The sequence below is a fragment of the Corythoichthys intestinalis genome, chromosome 16 (genome assembly GCF_030265065.1).
Source record: "Corythoichthys intestinalis isolate RoL2023-P3 chromosome 16, ASM3026506v1, whole genome shotgun sequence".
NCBI classification, from domain to species: Eukaryota; Metazoa; Chordata; class Actinopteri; order Syngnathiformes; family Syngnathidae; genus Corythoichthys; species Corythoichthys intestinalis.
Genome location: NC_080410.1, coordinates 24,827,389 through 24,845,081, shown reverse-complemented (window position 1 = coordinate 24,845,081; position 17,693 = coordinate 24,827,389). Strand labels below are relative to the sequence as shown.

The window sequence follows — 17,693 nt, the reverse complement described above, 5'->3', positions numbered from 1 at the left end:
GGAATTAAATAATAAAGCAATTGTTTTCAAATTCAAAATGATATTGCTACTCTATAGCAAGCTAATGTTTGAGTGAATTCCCATTCAAATTACTTCAAATTTCAAATATAATAAAATTATTGTGCCCTTTGTTGTTTCTTACCGGAATCTGTAGATTTTCACGTTGGAAAATTATTTTTTGTTTTCATGTCTACATTCTCATTTTAGTGTTGCATCCTTGCATCACATACTATTTTCATTGTGTAAAATATGACACAGATGTTTTTTTGTTTGTTATACGTCCTCGTGCCAAGTGCAGGTCAACCTTCCACTGAGCAAACCAGGTTCTCCTCCCATTAGATAGAGGGCTGGCAGTTAAAAGAAATTGAATGAAGCCTGTGAATTGGGGGCAAACCCCTCCAAAAGTCTAAAACGACCCTTTGCCTTTAATCAGTGTATGAAAATCGGGCCCTGTATGCCTTAACCTTTGCCGAACCCCTTAGACAGAACCCCTAGGGTTCGATCTAACCTCGGTTAAAAACCACTGGTTTAAACATATTTAAATGAGTGAGAGACATGGGTCAAATGCTGTCCTCCTCTTACTTGTTGGGTTTTTGTCTGAGTATTCCAACATTTGGTACGTTCCAAAATCACGGATGTGAAGTTCGATTCGACTCTAAATTGTCAGTTGCTGTGACTGCTTGTGTGTCTAAATGTGACCTGAATGGTCAGTGTGCATTCCAGGGAATACTGTGTTGATATACGTATATCATGGAATAGTGTTACAAAAGATTTGTTGGCTTGTTTGTTAGTTCATGACAATGAATGAGGTTAATTCAAACGACAAAATATGTTAACAGAAATTCGGAGGGAGAAACTGTTGTAACTCTGAAAAACGGTCTTGAGACGACATTTTCAGGGTTTCAGTCTTGATTTCACAAAGTCTTGGTATAAGCTGAGTCCCAGCCTGTCTTGGTCTTGTTTTGGTCTCGACTTCTAAATGTTTTGATCCTGTCTTGTCTGTGAGTTCTGGTCACAGCCAAATCGTGGTGTCAGATAGTGTGGTCTTGAGCACATCACCAGAGGAAACGAGACCGAATTACACCATTTTTAAACTTATACAGAAACTGCGACAAAGACTAGGTTCATACTGCAGGTCTCAATGCACAATTTCGATTTTTTTTGTCGTCTGTTTTTTTGGCGTGCCCGTTCAGACAACCTTTGTCCATTGCGCCCGTTCAAGCATTACGCATGCGCACTAATTTGCAGTCCAAGCCACGCTGAACAAACTGACCCGCATGCGCAGAAGCATCAAGACAAATAACTATAAACTGTACGTGCATGACGCATACACATAAGCCTTATGTGTGTGTGTCAGTTTGCCCCGACTCGGCCATGTAAGCAACACAAGACTTATCCTTTTCTTCATTGTATTTTTTATGACTGTTGTCAAGCCTGCCTGCTGTGTAGTACAAGCCGAGTTCTATCGCTGCCGTCTTGTGTGCTGCTCTCGCTCATGCTGATGTAATTGCTGCATGAATTCCAATTTGGGAGACTTGACAGCTCAGCTTAATTTGTAAATCATAAGGTGCCGGAACGCAGAGTACATATGACAGCGCAGGGATGACGAGACGGGCACAGGTCCCGGAACATACGCAGAAAATGGTGCTGAAAACAACACGCAAATGCCCACTTGCCATGCTGTGGGACTTACAAACCTCAATTTCAGATAATATCCATGGTATAAATGTTATGACAACAATTTACAATTATTTAGGCTATACTCTGCACGGCATGGGCAATTTCCCACACAACCACAGGTGGGACTTAGAGTACACAGTCAGAAATTACTTTCTCAACAGGTCTAACTTGTAAAACATAAGAAAAAAATCAGAGAATACAATAAATAACACAAACCCATTCTTTTGCTAGTTTCATCCCCCCGTCTTCTCTGGCCCCAAAGTTCCCACCGCCTTACAAATTCTGCAGCCCAAACCCGGATTTCCTATAAGGGTACTGACCTGTTTCTCCGGCTGTTTGTGGTACACCTGGCTGACTGCTGGTGCTGTAGCTGGCCCCCACTCCGGGTGGCGCTGAACCTGACCAGCTGCTGCCATGGTAGCAGCCTCCTGCCCTGGCTTGGCTGGCTGTCCGTGAACTGCAGCACCCGGTCCAGCCCGTTAGCATGATTGCTGCAGCTGCCCTCATCACCGGTTAGTGCTTTTATAAGTCGTTTTGAACCATCTTCCTTCTTTAAAAAAAAAAAAAAAAAAAAAAAAAAAAAAGGCTAAATGCAACTGTCTTTTTGCCATGTTGAAATACCGTTTGATCGTGGCTGCTTGCTCCCCAGATGCTGCAAATTTCCACATTTAAAAAAAAAATGTTTTTTTATGTCAGTGTCGTGATTTGTTGGTCCAGCTTTTCAGTGCCTCAACAAATCACCGACTCTTTCAAATGACGTTAAATTTTTATAATCAACATTGTTATTGGCATCCCCAAGCGGCCGCTGTCCGGTTTCAGTGTGACTGGCATTGCCAATTTGGTGTAGAAGAAGAAGTGGGAGAGCGTAAGGGGCGGAGAGAGAGGAAGCAAAAAGGAGAGTTGCGTGGGAGCGCGGTGTTGACCAGCCTACTGTCCCCCTCTGGTTTTTGTTCAGTTAATATAAGTCTCCATGCAACATCCATCTGAGGCGTCTCTGTGTTTTTATACACAACACCACCTCCCCGAAGGAAGAACTGGACTTAGGAGCGACAACAAACGAGCCACGGAAATCGCCGGTCCACATATTATTATTATTATTTTCTATACACAAGAGGTGCCATATCTGCCCAAATAATTCCCGGAACACAGGGAGGCCAAAATAAAAAAATGCCGGATCTTATTCCGGCAGGATCCGGCACAAATTAACCTCTGCCGTTCAGACCGTCAAGTTAATACCTCAATCGAGTCGGAAAAACATGAAAAAATCAGATTCGTGCATTAAGACCTGCAGTATGAATAGGGGTGTGCCATCTTAGGCACCCCACGATTCGATTCGACTACGATTTAGGGTGCTACAATTCGATTCTTGAACAATGATCACGGTATTGACGATGATCACGATTATCGATGCATCGTACATTACTCATTAATAAAGTAGACAAAATTTTGTCTATCATTTATTTAAAATATCCTAATGATTCAACAGGAACGATGGAAACATGCCTATACAACAAAAAGCTGCCCTTAAGCTGCTTTTTTATTTATTTTTTTTTACAAGAAAGTGCAAAAACATTAACCATTTTAAAGGGAGTATTTATTTCTCTCAACAATACAATAAAATGTACATATGTGGAATGAATTCCACATTTTCTGGAAACAAAGTGTCTTTAGAAATAAGCCTTCTTTTAACCAATATACTTTGTTTTCACAGATTTCTGTACTATTTCGCATGTTTGTAGTGTTACCGCTGTACTTATTCATGTTCTGCATATGAAATACACGTTAGCTAATTAGCTTAGGACTTGGCGCTAACTATTAGCACCTCAAAAACAACAACAATAAAGGCTAAACATTACAAGAGGGTTCATGCACTCACCTCTTATAGACGCACACGGGTCTTAACAACACACTCGGGACATTTTTCAATTGACATGACTTGAAACTACAGCTGGAAATCTGAAAGACGAGGAGCAACGAACTATCTCTCTTCCCTTCTTGCTCTAAAAAAATAACGTGCGCACTAGGGATGGGAATTGATATGATTTTTACGATTAGGATTCCATTAGCTATATTGTGTAACGATTAGATTCTTTATCGATTCTCTTATCGATTCTAATTTGGGGAAAAAGAAGAACAAACGTTTTGATTGGCATTGAGTTTGTTTAATCAGGAGTCACAACCTTACAAACTCACAACAAGGTCAAAAGAGGCCCAAGGTCTCAATGTTAACTGTGGAAATAAGTGGCAAATACACAAGAATGTGTAACATTTTACTGAAACATTTTTCTAATATAATTTTCTTTTTAAATGGTATATATTGGCATATAGGTCATTGTTCTGCCTTTGGCAATATGTGTTAAAGTGTATTATTTACCATGATATTGAAATGCATGCGTTTTAGTTTTTAGTGTGCTTTCACACTCAAGTGTGGGGCCCTTGCGCTTCCTCACGCGAAGAAGAACGCGCTCACGTGAAGAAGCGCGCGCTTACATGCGGAGAAGGCAGCTACAAAGCATCCAAGCGAGTGAGCGAGTTAGTAAGAGAGGGAAACACTACTCCGAGTTCTTTGTTCATGTTTTTTAAAATATCTACAGAGGCAACGCCTGTATATGTGTTTCGACTCGCGATCGGACACTTGAATCCAGTTGTGTAGTGGTTTGAACGAAGTGCTAATGCTACTGAACGCATGCTAACCGTTTGTTTTATTACTGTATTAGCAGCTAATCGTCGCTGATTTATGTTGATGCGAACCTGTTTGTTATTGGGGACGAAATTAATTTGTTTCATTTCTGTTTTTAGTTTCACTCATCAAGTGATGGTGTCATAACGATGGCTGAATTAAGTCAGCATATTATACCAACGTCATTTGGGAGTTTAGCTCGCTGTATAGCCAGGAATAAGCCTCACCGTCTCGGTGAGGACATTACAGTCGTATGCCCTCCCGATGCAGTTATCTCCACCTCGCAATGACTGGAAGTCGCTTTGTTGTTATTTTTCCTCGTGAAGTGAAGACACACTTTTGAGCGTTTGAACCTGCGTGCTGTCATTGTTACGTTTACGGCTGCAATGGTCGTGCTAAACCATCGTAAATTTTCATTTTCACCCTCTTTCCTGGTGAAGTGTAGCCAAACTTTGGAGCGAGTGGTTCTTGGCGCCATGCTAGTTTGATGCGTCTGGACAACAAGACACGTCACGTCATGTGACGACTCAATACGCGTCTTTAGACAAGGCAAGGCAAATTTATTTATATAGCACCATTAAACACAAGGCAATTCAAAGTGCTTTACATCACATGAAGATCATAAAAATCACATTTAAATCAGTACAACGTAAAAACCAAGACAATCAAAATAGGAAGTAAAATTATACATAAAAATCGCATTTAATCCAAATAGAATAAAAATAAATAAATAAAAATAAAACAAAAGCTACCACTAATAATAATAATTGAAATCAGCAATGGAGATAAGCACAAGAGGAATAGAAAGCAAGTAGATTGAAATACACAGACAGTTATGGATATGCAGTGCTAAACAAAAGCGTTTTTAGCCCTGATTTAAAGGAGCTAACAGTTTGAGCATACTTCAGACGTTCAGGTAACTTGTTCCAGAGGTGAGGAGCATAATAACTAAATGCTGCCTCACCCTGCTTTGTTCTTGTTCTTGGAACATGCAGGAGACCAGTTCCAGACGACCTTAGGGGTCTAGATGTCTCATAGGAATCTAACAAATCAAGCATGTATTTTGGTCCAAGGCCATTAAGTGTTTTGTAGACGAGCAGTAGTATTTTATAGTTTATCGTTTGACTCACTGGAAGCCAGTGTAGCGATTTCAAAACCGGTGTAATGTGGTCCAGCTTCCTTGTATTTGTGAGGACTCTGGCTGCAGCATTCTGCACTAGCTGCAGCTTCCTGACTGATTTTTTATCAAGACCCGTGAATATACCGTTGCAATAGTCCAGTCTGCTGAAAATGAATCGTTAAAGGGATCGTTGAGGCTTTTTCATTGTGATGTCAAGGCCTCAAAACACTAGGAACTGGTTCGGAATTGGAATCGGATTTCGATTCCCATCCCTAGTGCGCACAGAAGCGCGCCGGGTCACAATTCTGTCCCTGCCTGTCTCATACACAAATTTATTTTCCAGTCTTTTGAAAAAGAGTTAATCTCTCACTCAGTTGCAGGCAGCATCCATTATAACGTGCGTGCGTCTGTTAAAGGTGTCTGGGCGGCAGACGTGTCGTGAATTTCGTTCCGCTATGAGTGGCTGTCATAAAGTTATGAGGGTAAATCATTGTTTTTTTTTAACTTTTATGAATTGTAATCGAATCGTCGCGGTTCGAATCGCGATGCATGTAATAATCGATTTTTTGGGAACTCCTTTAAGTATGAACCTAGCCAAAATTGAAATCGGTTCCACTGTATTTATGCAATACGTTTTCTTCTTCTTTGTTTACACAAGTAAGACATTTGAGAACATTTCCCATTTACAATACTGACCTGTAGCCAATTTAGGGTTCAGTACCTTGCCCGTGGACAGTTAGAACACAGCGCCCACATTGGCACCACTTCTCTCAAAAATTCAAAGAATCCCAAACAAACATGGCCAGTCCTCCGTTGGCCTTTCCCCCCTTTTGGTCCCACGCCCCCACCGCTTCTCCCGTTTGTCGCATGGCAACCGGGATCTGGACGGTCGGATTCGGAGATAGTCTTGATGCTTTGGGAGACAGCTATGCCAGGAATGCAAGGTGCCTGCTGTGCGGACAACAAATAGGCCGTCTCCACCTAAGGGAACTTTCCCAGGGGACCTAAGAAGCTTTTGTAAGGATCACAAAGTCGCTTTCCATTGGAGAAACTGCGGGGGATGCATGCCAGGTGGCGTGGGTATTTTGGGAGGTCATTCTTTCCTGCTCTTTCTACGCCATCATTTTGTGATGCTTCAGATCGACGTATATATCCCAATATCGAAAGCTGCTTCAATATTATGCATGGCTTATTGTGTGTGCATGAGAGCATGTGCACAGCTGCCCATCTGCTTGGTGAAAGTCGGCGGCCCCTTCCAGCCAAACGACTGATGTGATTTAGTGGCGCAGGTCACAGGTCAAGAGCCCCCGGTCTCCATCTGCGTCTTTTCAAAAAAAGCCATCAGGAAGGGTTTAGCCCAGAGTCAATGGTTCTGCGGACGCGTCTGCCACCACACAGATAAAAAGGTATGTCTTAAATAGGATTAGGTCAATAAATAGGTTGGACTCGACCCCTTTAATTCCCTCACTGAATTGGTGGTCTCTCGTTTCTGATGGCGTTTAATTAAATATCTGCTAAATATTCTCCTTGAGCCAAAGCGAAGCGCTGTTTGGATCATAACAAACTTTCAAATTTGTGTTTATTCGTCGGGATAATGTTTATGATTTCCTCTTCAAACATTTCCTTCCTATGAGGAATTCCAGATGTAAAGTTTTGCCGCAAGTATTTGATGCATTTTTTCCGCCTCGTCTTCCAGACGCAGTTTGAGGACGGTTCTGTCAAGCTTCGTCTCAAATTCAGGAAATGTCAGTAAAAGGTGCGACTTGACAGCCGGAAAAGCAATTTCTGGAATTTCCAAGCGTCTTTCAAGACAATAACTTTCATCACGGGAAGTCACAACTTTTATCTTCAAACGACGCTTATCCACCTCTTATCTCGCCCGCGCTGACGGTCCAACGAGTTTCCGTGTAATCTGACGTTTCTTTTTGTCAGCATATATAAACAAAGCTTTCGCAAATACGCGGCGGCCCGCTTTTTGCGACGAGTTTTTTTGGGGGGGGGGTGAAGTCGGCAGTCTTTCTTCAGAGCTTGTTGTTAGCTCTCTATCATAAAAATCCGAAGGAAATTACGCTGAGCCCAGCACCCGCTCGGCACAGTGGGCGATTACACATTCAAATGGATGCTTTTACATCAATGCGAGGCTTTGAAGACCTTTTAATGAGCAGATAGCCCCAGTTAATCATTTGAGGAAGTGCCATCTTGGAAAGAGAAAGGAGCAAAGGGAAAGACGAAGCGAGGAAGACTTTTTAATCCTGAATGATACGCATGAATAATATGGCAATCTATTAAGGAATTCATCAATCAAATGTTAGCAAAGAGTTTGTTCCCCCTCAATCTTAGCTCATTACTGCCAGACCTCCTTGTTCCTATAAAGTGGGGCAAATAAGTATTTAGTCAACCACCAATCGTGCAAGTTCTCCCACTTGAAAAGATTAGTGAGGCCTATAATTGTCAACATGGGTAAACCTCAACCATTAAAGAAAGAATGTGGAAAAAAAAAAACAGAAAATCACATTGTTTGATTTAAAAGAATTTATTTCCAAATTAGAGTGGAAAATAAGTATTTGGTCACCTACAAACAAGCAAGATTTCTGGCTGTCAAAGACGTCTAACTTCTTCTAACGAGGTCTAACGAGGCTACATTCGTTACCTGTATTAATGGCACCTGTTTTAACTCATTATCAGTATAAAAGACACCTGTTCACAACCTCAGTCAGTCACACTCCAAATTTCACTATGGCCAAGACCAAAGATCTGTCGAAGGACACCAGAGACAAAATTGTAGACCTGCACCAGGATGGGAAGACTGAATCTGCAATAGGTAAAACGCCTATGTGAGGAATTATTAGAAAATGGAAGACATACAAGACCACTGATAATCTCCCTCAATTTGGGGCTCCATGCAAGATCTCACCCCCTGGCTTCACAATGATAACAAGAACGGTGGACAAAAATCCCAGAACCACACGGGCGGGGCCTAGTGAATGACCTACAGAGAGCTGAGACCACAGTAACAAAGGCTACTATCAGTAACACAATGTGCCACCAGGGACTCAAATCCTGCAAGACGTGTCCCCCTGTTGAAGAAAGTACACGTCCAGGCCTGTCTGTGGTTCTCTTGAGAGCATTTAGATGATCCAGAAGAGGATTGGGAGAATGTGTTATGGTCAGATGAAACCAAAATAGAACTTCTTGGTAGAAACACAGGTTCTCCTGTTTGGAGGAGAAAGAATACTGAATTGCATCCGAAGAACACCATACCCACTGTGAAGCATGGGGGTGGAAACATCATGCTTTGGGGCTGTTTTTCTGCAAAGGGACCAGGACGACTGATCTGTGTAAAGGAAAGAATGAATGGGGCCACGCATCGAGAGATTTTGAGTGAAAATTTCCTTCCATCGGCTAGGGCATTGAAGATGAGATGAGTTCAAAGCTTCATGGTGGTTCATTTGGTCTTATGACAATCTTTCGATGCCAGTGTCAAAGTGTTACCGGTTAATATCTTTTGGTGAAATATCTCATTATACAGTGAAGACAGCATCGGCTTATAGTCAAGTGTGGCTTATCTATGAACATATGCCATTTTCATGTCAAATTTGGTGTGTAGCAGCTTATAGTCAGGTGCACCTTACAGTCCGAAAATTACGGTAACTCAAATCACCAGTAGAAGGCATTGATTCAACATTTCCTATTTTAGATAAGTCCAGTTTCAAGGATTTTACATTCAAACAGGTATTGAATGCGTTAAAATTTAGTTTAGTAGGTAATGCGGTAGTTAGCACATGTATTTGCCTGCCGTAAATATGAAATGTTACAACTGAGGTTTTATGAATATGGCAAAGATACTGCTGGGTAAATTGCTATTAATGTGATTATTTTACAATCTTAAGTCATTCCTAAATGTTTTCAGATTTTTAACTCTTTTTCGGCCATTGACGGAGAAATTTTCCTCAATGGCTGTGAGAGTTTAATGACAATGTAATGAATGAAACTGCCATTGGTGTCACATAAGTGTAAAATATTAGCATTGAAGCATCACTTTTCTCACATGGTTCTTTTCACAAAATCCACATTTTTTCCAATGTATTTCACCATGAGGTGCCTTGAATTTGAAAAACATACCTACATTCTATTGCTGTTTTTGTGTGTGTGTAAATTTAATTTAAATGATATTAATTACAATAATAATATATATTACACAAATGTCAAACCCATGGCCCGGGTGCCAGATCCAGTCCACCAAATTGTGTTTTTGTGGGCCGCGAAAGTAAGTTATGTGCATCCACTTCTTGTTTCTTGCGAAAATAATATTATTATAATATAAATAAATGATAAATAATAAATAATATTTATTATTATAATTATTATCGATTAATCATTTATTATTATGTAGTAGTATTATTATATAAGTATTATTTCTCATGTCCTTCATTTAAAAAAAATAACTGAAGAACAAAAAAAGAATCTTTTTGTTTTTTAATTAAAAATAACGATTACAATATATGTATTTTTTAAATATTTACTGTTTTTCCTTTTTTTAATTCAAAAATATACTTCAGTCAATGAAAAATTGAAAGAATATTTTAGAGTTGTCCAATAATGACAATTTAACTGATATCCCAATATTGTCCAACTCCTAAAAAAAACAATGCCAATATCAAACTGATCACGCAACAGTGGGGCAAATACAGTGGGGAGAACAAGTATTTGATACACTGCCAATGGGTTTTCCCACTGTAAGTATTTAGTCAACCACTAATTGTGCAAGTTCTCCCACTTGAAAATATTAGAGAGGCCTGTAATTGTCAACATGGGTAAACCTCAACCATGAGAGACAGAAAGTGGAAGAAAAAACAGAAAATCACATTGTTTGATTTTTATAGAATTTATTTGCAAATCATGGTGGAAAATAAGTTTTTGGTCTATACCAAAAGTTCATCTCAATACTTTGTTATGTACCCTTTGTTGGCAATAACGGAGGCCAAACGTTTTCTGTAACTCTTCACAAGCTTTTCACACACTGTTGCTGGTATTTTGGCCCATTCCTCCATGCAGATCTCCTCTAGAGCAGTGATGATTTGGGACTGTCGTTGGGCAACACGGACTTTCAACTCCCTCCTAACCCCATGCCGTCAAAATGATTACAAGAACAGGGAGCAAAAATCCCAGAACCACACGGGGGGACCTATTGAATGACCTACAAAGAGCTGGGACCACAGTAACAAAGACTACTATCAGTAACACAATGCGCCGCCAGGGACTCAAATCCTGCACTGTCAGACGTATTCCCCTGCTGAAGAAAGTACACGTCCAGGCCCATCTGCGGTTCGCTAGAGAGCATTTGGATGATCCAGAAGAGGACTGGGAGAATGTGTTATGGTCAGATGAAACCAAAATAGAACCTTTTGGTAGAAACACAGGTTCTCTTGTTTGGAGGAAAATGAATACTGAATTGCACCATACCCACCGTGAAGCATGAGGGTGGAAACATCTTGCTTTGGGGCTGTTTTTCTGCAAAGGGACCAGGACGACTGTGTAAAGGAAAGAATGAATGGGGCCATGTATCGAGAGATTTTGAGTGAAAATCTCCTTCCATCAGCAAGGGCATTGAAGATGAGACGTGGCTGGGTCTTTCGGCATGACAATGATCCCAAACACACAGCCAGGGCAACAAAGGAGTGGCTTCGTAAGAAGCATTTCAAGGTCCTGGAGTGGCCTAGCCAGTCTCCAGGTCTCAACCCCATAAAAAATCTGCGGAGGAAGTTGAAAGTCTGTGTTGCCTAACGACAGCCCCAAAACATCACTGCTCTAGAGGAGATCTGCATGGAGGAATGGGCCAAAATACCAGCAACAGTGTGTCAAAAGCTTGTGAAGAGTTACAGAAAATGTTTGGCCTCTGTTATTGCCAACAAGGGTACATTGTTGGTATTGACCAAATACTTATTTTCCACAATGATTCGCAAATAAATTCTTTAAAAATCTAACAATGTGATTTTCAGTTTTTTTTTCTCCATATTCTGTCTCTCATGGTTGAGGTTTACCCATGTTGACAATTACAGGCCTCGCTAATATTTTCAAGTGGGAGAACTTGCACAATTAGTGGTTGACTAAATACTTATTTGCCCCACTGTATATGCGGTCGTAGTCTTAACATATTATTAATATTATATGCTAATTGTATTGTAATGCCCCACTGGATGCTTTAATAATGATAATGCTTACACAAAAAATCCCAAGCACCTTAGTTTAGAGACATCTAATGAGTAAAGATGTGACCAGCCCTTGCACAAAGGCAGATATCACTTTTAAGGCAACATGTAAATTGGCCAGAAACTTAAGTTTTAAAAACCGATGTCAATATCCAATATTTTTAAAAATGCATTTATCGGATGATATTATCGGCTACTATCGGACAATACTAAAATATTTACTCTGCTTAATAGTCAATTAGTTGATTAATCATGGCAGCCCTTGTTTGCAGAGATAATGGCCCACTGTAATAGGCCACGGAAGGAAACCATAACAAAGGTTGTGGCCCGTGACAAAGATGAGTTTGATACCTCTGGTATCCTCTCATTTGGTGAGTTTGGTTTAGATATAATAATGGAACACAATATTCTTATTGGGCCTTAAAATAGCTGTCAAAATCCTCTGAATCAGCTAGCGCTCAGGGGTTGCGCAGCAATATAGCGGCGAAACGCTTTCAAGTCGTAGCAAGCCAAGAAAGTATCTCGCCATGGACAAAGGGGCATCAGTGTTTGAGCATTGTGCAGCCATCTGTCTCAGAAGAGCAGCTTGTTTTGGAGGGTTCTCCTGTCAAGGCTTTGACTGGGATCCAAGGTTAGCTTGGAAGTGAACCTGCGGGAGGACGGACCGCCCCCTGCCGCCACCGCCGCCTCACATTGATCAACGTCACATCTGAAAGAGTGGCACATGTGATGAACACGGCGTGGAGTAACAAAGACGGAGCATGAGAGGAGACGGCGTCAAAGAGAATGAAGTCGATGGCGGACGGAGTCGAGAAAAAGGGGGTGGACTAAAATAAAGAGAGCGGGGAAGTGGGCGATCAATGACCGGGAGACTGATGCAAAGGATAAACAAACATCAGGAGGGCGCCGGAGACCAAAGTGTTGTTCCTCCATCTCGGCAAGAGTCTAGTGGGGCTTTGAACTTGGCCCCCATTAGAGGCCTGATGACGGTTTGAAGAGACGAGCCGGAGCGTTTTCCATGTTAATTTGTTTTTGTAGCGAATGCGCGGGCACGTGTGGGCGTTATTTTTTTTCCCTCCGTCCTTTGAATCATTCCTCGTCACAGCTGATTTAACGCGGCGGGATCAAAATTCCTCCTTTAGCTTTGTTGATTTCTGCTCGTTTGATTTTTTTGTCTTTCATCTCACTGGCTTACCTTTTTCTTTGTCGCGGGGAGGTGGGGACGAGAAATTGAAGCGTAGGGTCATATTTTGGGGAAACGCCATTTTTTTTGGTTTTAATCTGTATCATTTTTGATAGCAATTAACAACAGTTCGATGATTTCTAAATGAGTTGTAATGTCCATCCCAGACCAATAGGAGGCAATGTTATTTTGTGAAGGACAACAAGTACCTCTAAGTTGATTTGGTGTTTAAATAAGCTATGAGGCCCTCTGCGTTGGTATATTGGTATACAGCGGTACCTCGACATACGATCGCGTCGACACACGATCTTTTCGACATCCGACGTAAAATTTGACTCGCCATTTGTTTCTACATCCGACAACATGGTTGAAATATGACGATTTGTAACAGCGCTGCAGTTTTATTGTTTTCTCGCAAGACGGACGCACGGCGGATTTTCTTGTGAGAGAAATCAACATGGGTTCCAAGAATGTTAGTGCAGGTGGTGAAATATGGGGAAAAATGTGTCTTACGAAGCTGGAGATGGTGATGAAGATGGAAATGATAGAAAATATGAGCTTGATGGGTTCGTCCGTGAACTGGCTTAGAATGTCTACAAACTCGACGGTTCTCCTCCGACCTCCGTTCGCCAGTTTTTTTTTTATAAATTAAGGAGACAATTATTATTATTGTAACATCGCCAGCTTCGTCAGGTTTTTAATTATTTCTGAACATGTGCAATACAACATGCTTACTTTCCACCACAGCTGAACAAAGTGAAAGTAAAAAGTCTCTCTCACACTCCATCAAGTCATCCACGCCACTTTCAGGTACACCACGCAAAACACATCCTTCACATTAGAACCCGATTCGTTACATTATTATAGATATTATCATTACTATTATTAGATGTAACATGTCACACTGCTGTTGCCATATTTGTGCACTCCCTGTGGGTGTGGTATTATAGTAATGAGAACCCTCTGTGAGCTGTCATGTGCACATGTGATGAGAAGCACGTTATTATTCCGATTTTTATTCATAATTTATTTGTTTTTCTCTGTGTAATTGCTATTTGCAATAGTACCAGCAGTATTTATTAAGGATTTAGTGTAGGTTTTCGTGCTGTGGAACTAAATGATGGAATTTTTATAATGTATTTTTATGGGAAAATCCTGCGCGACATACAACCATTTCGACTTACAAACAAGGTCCTGGAATGAATTGACTTCATATGTAGAGGTACCACTGTATTACAAATTAGTCTTGAATAAACTCTCACCTCAGAAAATTTGACCTCAACGTTAGCATGCTATGATTTTATCGAATATGCTTTTATAATTACATTAGTCAGAAGCAATGAGAAAACAGCCCAAAACACCCTAAAGTTGCCTTACTTACTCATGGGATTTTACATATTAATTCATTGGTTGCCATTGACTGCAATAGACATCCTATCGATTTAAATCTATCCCGGTCAAAATAGAAGGAACATTATCGCTGTTAAAGACAGCCTGAACGTCAGTGTTGTTTTGGGCAGCCCTTTTAGTTTTTGTTTTACTCTTTTGGACAATAATACTTTATTTAATTAGTCTTACTCATATTTTAGTCATTTCGAAATGTGCTTGTCGTCTAATTTTAGTCGATGTTTACTTAATATTTTCGTCTGTAAAATCTGAAAGTTTTACTTCAAAAATAAAAAAATAACTAAAGGTTTCTAAATATTTTGCATGAACCTTGACAGACAAGCACATATTGTACCATCTACAAGCATCTAGAAATCTATCAAGTGATAATACACACTCGGCAGAAAATAGTACATTATTTTCAATTGATTATACCTACCTGGACACCACGAGCTGTATGTAAAAAAAAAAAAAAAAAAAAATCAAAAATCAATCAATCAAAAAAAGAAATTTCAATCATAGGAAAATGTTTTTGAATGCAAAAAAATATTTGATATTGAAAAATTTGCATTTGAACACATTTTTTCATTGAAAAAGTTTTCTTTGATTAAAGCAATCCTTTTTGTGTTTGGGCCATATTATGATAAGGACATTTGTGTCAAAATCATTCAATCCCCCAAAAAGTTGCTTCAATCAAAAAAAATATATATTTTCAATCAAAGAAAAAAATCATTTTTAAAAATATTATTTTCTCTAAGATATATATATTAGTGGTGTCAAACGATTAAAATTTTTAAGCGAGTTAATTACAGCTTAAAAATGAATTAATCGTAATTAATCGCAATTAATCGCAATTCAAACCATCTATAAAATATGCCATATTGTTCTGTAAATTATTGTTGGAATGGAAAGATAAGACACAAGATGGATATATCCATTCAACATACGGTACATAAGTACTGTATTTCTTTATTAATATAATAAATCAACAAGATGGCATTACCATTATTAACATTCTGTTAAAGCGATCCATGGATAGAAAGACTTGTAGTTCTTAAAAGATAGCTGTTAGTACAAGTTATAGAAATTTTATATTAAAACCCCTCATGTTTTCGTTTTAATAAAATTTGTAAAATTTTCAATCAAAAAATAAACTAGTAGCCCGCCATTGTTGATGTCAATAATTACTTACACAATGCTCATGGTTGCTGAAGCCTATAAAATCAGTCGCACCCAAGCGCCAGCAGAGGGAGCCAAAACTCTGAAAAACACAAGTAAACGTTTCACTGTGCTGTCATTGTAATCTCTTTGAGCAGGGTATTTGTGCGTTAATTGCGTCAAATATTTTAACGTGATTAATTTAAAAAATTAACGCCCGTTAACGCGATAATTTTGACTGCCCTAAAATATATATATGTAATATATATATATATGTGTGTGTGTATTGTAAATTATATGCAAAGCAACTGTCGAAGGTGCTCGAAAAATAATTTCGACCAATTGTAAAAATGCTTTGTTGTTCATTTCATTCATTTTTGTTGCAGTTGTATTGCTTTACAACTTATATATATATTTATGAGAGAGAGAGAGAGAGAGAGAGAGAGAGAGAGAGAGAGAGAAAAATTGTTTGTAGACGAAATATTTTTGTTATAGTCAGCGTTGACGAAAACAACATTGCAGAGTTAAAAGTTAGTTTGACATATCCACATAAAGTCAATTTAGCGTGGTTATAAAAGTTGACACACTCCTGTTCAAGTGCAAGGTTTTTGTGATTGAAAAAAATGAAACATAAATTCAATTAATGTGTCACTTTTTTTTTTTTTTTTTTTTTAATCTTTTTGAGATGTGGTAGCATAAGTGTGCACGCCCTTGAATAACGTCAATGTGGCTGTGCTCACCGCAAGCAACACGTCACTTCCGCTTATTAATATTCATGACATTAGCTACTGTTGCTAAGTAGGCCACCGTTCGTCACTAATAGGAAATGAATAGAAATCGTGTACGAAGGAGATGTTTACAAAGCTAAACCTACCAATTCTCTCCGAAAATGATGTGCCTGGTGCCGAATTCACTGGCATAGTTGTGGAAGAACAATACAAGTGTTCAGTTAAAGAGATGGCTTGAGTGTCGAAGGCTGAAAAAGACTAAAAAAAACGAGCCGACCTAAGCATAGCCTGAGCTTTTTTATCGACGCGACTTACAATGACATTCTCTGTTTCAACAAGCTATCTTTTACCATCAGCCCTGTCTTTCTTATATATCCTCTGGTTGTCCTACGTCTCTGTCCGTTCTTGGGGGTCATTTAGTTAGCTTTGAGTAGCGGTCGCAAATACTACTCAGGGACAGCCAACGAACACTTTAAATTTTTTCATTGATAACAAATCTTAATTCTATAATTTATTTACACTTCCCTCTTACTAAAGTTGTTTATATATATATATATATATATATATATATATATATATGAGTTTTTGGTTTCCGGAAATGTATGAAGAAAACATCCTTCAGGTGTCGTAATGTCTAGAGTCGTTTCTACAAGTTCCAAAAAAGCAATGCGTGATCGGCATGTATGTTTTTGAAAGACTACCGGCAAAAAGTAGCACAGATTACGTTGTTTCTATGCGAGAGCGGGTCTATAATGTCCCACTTCGGCTTTACTTCCGCTTTACGATGCGACGTCACGGTCTAAAAATAGCATGCGTGCGGCGCATTGGCTTCCATTGACAGTGACAATAGTTATATTATGAGCAAGCATTTTTTTTAAATGAAATTATGTGGCAATATAAAAAGAGTTACTAGATATTATTTTGTGAAAAACTTTTAAAAGTGCACCTTTTCTGATGATTCTCATTTGTAATCCGTCATTTCTGCATTGTTTCCTCTTAAAAGGCTACAAAGGCATGAATGTTACACATCCTAAGTGTTTTTAAGGCTCCCCAGACGAGTAAACAAACGGCGTGAAGTGCGCCACGTTCTCCATTTCCACTTAAAAGCCGCCTTTAAATCTTGTTTTCTCTCTCAGCGGAGGGACGCAGACAGGTTAACTTTGAGGACAAGTGTAAAAATCATCGTTTGGGCTTTGAAGTATACATTTAAAGCCGAGACGAGTGGAGGCCGTGACCTCTCTTGGATTTATACCACGTTAAATCAGCTCTGTGTGTGCGTGCCTGGTAACCAAAGGAGGTCAGCTGATGCTTTAACAGCCTCTTTGCCCTTTGACCTCAGGGCGGCATCCGCCATCAGGTCGGCGGCACAGCCTTAGACCGTGAGAGCCAGTCTGGCACCACCACCTTCAGGTTGATTGCCAGCTTTTGTCCCCCTGGCGCCCCTCCCCGAGCCGGGTGACAGGTTCTGGGGGGTGACACATGAAAGAGGTCGAGGCGGGGTTGCCGCCTATATGTCAGCATCCCCTCCACCAACAAACGTAGTACGCAT

General features: G+C 39.8%; 1 long non-coding RNA gene across 1 annotated transcript; it reads right to left on the bottom strand.

The window, feature by feature from the left end:
- Positions 1-2,114: 2,114 nt before the first annotated feature.
- Positions 2,115-17,315, bottom strand: LOC130931821 (uncharacterized). Its single transcript, XR_009067308.1, has 3 exons — positions 17,091-17,315; positions 15,451-15,519; positions 2,115-2,230 (listed from the first exon to the last, which is right to left on the bottom strand). It is a non-coding gene; the product is annotated as an uncharacterized LOC130931821 (long non-coding RNA).
- Positions 17,316-17,693: the final 378 nt, after the last annotated feature.